The sequence below is a fragment of the Bidens hawaiensis genome, unplaced genomic scaffold, assembly GCF_021521415.1.
Source record: "Bidens hawaiensis isolate Kalapana, Puna unplaced genomic scaffold, B.hawaiensis_p1.1 tig00034706_1, whole genome shotgun sequence".
NCBI classification, from domain to species: domain Eukaryota; kingdom Viridiplantae; phylum Streptophyta; class Magnoliopsida; order Asterales; family Asteraceae; genus Bidens; species Bidens hawaiensis.
In genome coordinates this window covers 36,092-40,544 of record NW_027496029.1, presented here as the reverse complement: position 1 = coordinate 40,544, position 4,453 = coordinate 36,092, and the positions used below count along the sequence as shown (strand labels likewise).

The window sequence follows — 4,453 nt, the reverse complement described above, 5'->3', positions numbered from 1 at the left end:
AACTCATTTGAAAAAATTTCTAACTCCTTCACTAGTCGACTCAAATATTACTTGTAAATAATAATAATAATAATAGATAAAAAAAAAAAGAAGTAAACTAGCATGATTAATGCTCAAAGGACCAAAAGTGCTAATTTTCCAACACAAGGCTGAGGAAGAAGAAAGCATGGTCACCGCGGCGCCATTACGTACTCTTCCTGTACAGAAATTTCTCAGTTTATTACTTATTGTATTCGTATTCAAAAAGAGTTTTCTTTTGCTTATTGTATATTCATGTAGAATATTTTATATATGCTTTCAAACATGTATAAGCGTGTACTTATATTGCTACTTAACAACACATATACATCTCACTATCTAACTTTATACACACACACTTCAAGTCATGGGTCTGAAAATCGTACCACGAGTGTTGTATTTCATCTGCACATGGAAAATCTTGTAAGAACAAACCTAGGAAAAACCGAAAACATAACAAAATTCAACAAAGCATATAAAGTGATTAACTACCTTATGCATCACACAGTTGATGTTTGACGTAGAGGCTCGTTTTCGTGAACAACGACTTGACTTTGGTTCTGGTTGTCGAGAGGCATGTATTGAGACATAATTGCCATGATCTCCGAGTCCATGTACACCTGTTTCATTAACCGTTATATTATTAGATGAATTATCTATAAAACTAGTTGTATAAAGTATAAACATTTGGTATGTGACAATTACCCGTAGCCTGTATCTATAGAAAATGTAGCCAGCTAAACCCGCAGTGGCCACCACCCCTAGTACCAACAAGCTAATGAACCAAGTGTACTTTGACACCTTCCTTTCTGCATAATCCAAATAAAAAATATTAAATAAAAAACGTTAGAAAAACTCAGGGTCCACCAATACTCTGCCAACCAGTGGGACCATGGAAAACACAACCTACTACTTACCGATACATGTATCTTGATCGGCAATGTAAAGTTTGTCCCCCTTGCATTTGCAATCATATCCACCGTAATTGTTCTTACATGTGCACCCATCACATTTACAAGCTAAGCCTTCTTTGCACTCGTTAATATCTGCACATTTAAAAAAAATATAAAACGAAAACTTTTAACAGATACCGAGTCAATAGTGCAAACGGAAATCTCACCTTCACAAGTATGACCATCCCCTCGAAAACCATGTGGACAACTGCAACCAGTCATGTTGTTCACCTGTGAAACAAACACAAATCAAATGTGAAACCCCGAAACATAAACTGCATTAGTAACAGACTCATAGAAGTAGAAAAGACACTCAACCGAGCAAGCCGAAAACTTCCTTCCGTCTCTTATATCTGACCAACATCCTCCATTGGCGACCGTGCATCTACCAGGTCCAACGGCTGTCATTTGAACAATCCAAGGTTATAAGACATGAAACATAAAGTTGTCGGTTTTAGTTATAAATTTTGACATGTGGATACATTTACAAAATGTGTATCCATCTCCTTGATATTGCACACCATTCACCGTAGGACATTCACATACTCTTCCCCTAAAAGTGTCCTTGCAAGCACTTATGCCATTTTCTGAGTCGATCCAGCAACCGCTATTGTTATCAAGACACTCGTTTGTTTCGAGATCTATAACACATAAGATGTATAAGAACATAAAGATTATGCATATGTTGACTTTTACTTTGACTTTTGGTAATCAAAATATCAAACTGTACCTTCACTTAAGCATATAGGAGGATCAGTTGTCTCCTTAAACCCCGAACATATGGCTCGTGACACAGCAGTTCTCTCCAGTTTCCCTCGGTACTGAACATTGTTGACGACTAGTGTCGGCAAGATGGTTACATCACCGCGTGATCCTCGTCCAACCTGTGAATCTTGCTCAAATTTTAGCACTTCATTATCGACATCAGCCTCAGGGTCGCCCATACACTTTTGTATCTTGTCGCTAGGCAGTCCTGATGATTCATTTAACATTTTTTACACGGTTAGCTCGTTTTTTATAAATCGAAAATTTGGTGTATGAAAAATAAATAATATTTACCAAGTGACTTGATGACATCTTCAGCACATCCTATACTATATTTCTGTTTCTTCATGGAACATCTAATATGAAAATCAGTCACATAATCCCACCATACCCAAGACCTATTGGTCTCATTAGCAACTCTATGAACACAAAGCTGCCTCAAATTCTCCAACACCACTTGTTTCCCACTATACCCTTCACCAAAATCCTGCTCGGGATCCGGTGCACAATAGCGCCCATGGTTGATACATTGAGACTTACATTGATCGCTTAACATGAACGGTTTTGGACAAAACCATGTTATATAATGTGGCGTGAACATTGTGTACCCGCCTCTTTCAAGTATTTGAGCATGGCCTTTGAAGTTTTTTATGAAATTCATTTGTTCGTCACAAAGGGCCCCACACTCGTCGTTGCTGTTGGTCCATAGCTCGTACTCGACTCGCTGGTCTGGGTGGGGCACGGACTCAGACCAGTCGAGTTTTAATAGGACTTCTTGATCTTTTTGTAAGACGTCTTATATGGATTGACCGAATGATATTTGGATGAGTGCGGATGGAATGGTTAGCTTTTCTATGAAGTCGTCTGCGGTAGTGCTGGCCTCTGGTGAATCCATGGTTATGAGGGGCTCGTCTATGGCGTCAACTACTAGTACAGTTGATGCACCAGCTAGCTGTGCATTCCAAGCCTTTAAGGCAAAGTAGCATTCTGTGTTTGAAGGTAACAAAATCACCAAGTCATTTAATATTTGTTAAGATTAAAATTATAAAAAAAAAAAAAACATAACATATTATTCATTCTATGCATAAAAGTCACTCATCCCAATTTTGGCATATCAAAATCTGTGAAATTGCTTAAAATACAAATACTTGCAAAATGTATCTAAAAAGTAACTTTTATGTCTTAAACGAGTCAGTATTTGATGAACTGGTGTTCCAAATGTTATTGATAAAGTGATATTTCAAGTCTCTAAAGGAATCTCTATTAAATTATTGCTAACAAAAAAGTTTGTACAAATTGCCTCCACATAGTGTGCTACTAATCAAAGCTCTTTAAAATTTTAAAAAAATACGTGTTATCAACAAGTCATGGGCTTCACATAACGAATTGTATTGATAGAATATTTTCGTGTAAAATAATAATCTTACTTAATTATAACCATATTATGAAAGGGTAACATATATGTATATTTTATTTCTTAGTGTCAAAATAATTTTCTCATTATTTAAAAGTTTGTGTCATAAGTTTATAAATTATTCTTTTTTCTATCAACTCCAATATGCTATTTTATTCAATTAATTAAAAAATGTTTTAATGATGCATCATGCATGAATCGTTCACTTTACAATATTTTGATACTCTAAAAAAATATTATTTTTTGTTTGACTTAAAATATGACGTAACACGAACAATAAAATACACAACATGCTTTAAAATAAAACAGGAATCATCGTACGCCAACTAACCAGAAACTTAAACTTAAAGTCAAAGTCAAACATCAAGTTACCTCCACGATCAAGAAGCAAAATAGTTGGTCTAGAACTGTTCGACTTGAACGGTCTATCACCATCAAATTTCGAACAACCGTATGTCGAAGCCGGTTTCCGGGGATACACGACCGTGCCCACCATCGAACCACCGTAATCCGGCAACCCAAAGTTACCTATGGCTGCATCATGTTTCGATCGAAGATTGTCTGGTGACAAAACACTTATGCTGCTTTTCTCTACAACAAATCTACCCTCTGTTTTATTCATAACCCATATCATAATAATAATATTAATAATAATAATAATATTCCACCTGAAGCCTAGCGTTTCAACACCCATATTGATTTTTGAGATTGGAAATATGCTATGAAACAGGTGAGTGAGACACAGGGGTTTATGTATAAGGTTGTGGAAAATTGATAATAGTACAAGTCAAGGTTAGACTTAAAGAGAGCTAGGGGAAATAAGTTGATATTATATTAATAATTTTTATATGGTCGTTATTTATGGGTTTTGACGTAAAGGAAACGGGTGCAAGATGGATGTTTGAAGGGATGGAATGAGTCAATCCCAACTACTTAGACTGTTACTTTCCATCTTCTTTCCCTCTTTCTACGTTTACTTGGAATCTTAGATTCTAAATATTGTTAATATTGAACGGAAATGTGCGGTGGTAAGTAGATGATTCAACTTCAGAAGACATGTCGTTTCCACCGGTGTTTTTTTTTATCATAACCTCTTTAAGGTCATCTGTCTAGTGCAAGCTGTGATTTATCTGGGTTTTTTGAGTTTTCCTGTAACGGATATCATAAAGTTATCGGGATTTGATGTTAGATATAAATATTTTTGAAGTTTGTAGGCGTGCTATTTTCTATACGTATTTTTATTTGGGTAGGTTGTATTTCGAGTCAACTCAACTCAAGTCGTGATGGATATTGAATTGTTTTT

At 35.8% G+C, this 4,453-nt stretch overlaps 1 pseudogene across 1 annotated transcript; it reads right to left on the bottom strand.

Annotated features, from left to right (window-relative positions):
• Positions 1 to 276: 276 nt before the first annotated feature.
• On the bottom strand, positions 277 to 3,920 carry LOC143586570 (vacuolar-sorting receptor 7-like; annotated as a pseudogene). Its single transcript, XR_013144728.1, has 9 exons — positions 3,523 to 3,920; positions 2,031 to 2,723; positions 1,702 to 1,944; positions 1,290 to 1,612; positions 1,139 to 1,202; positions 936 to 1,064; positions 724 to 827; positions 511 to 638; positions 277 to 423 (listed from the first exon to the last, which is right to left on the bottom strand). The product of XR_013144728.1 is annotated as a vacuolar-sorting receptor 7-like (transcript).
• Positions 3,921 to 4,453: the final 533 nt, after the last annotated feature.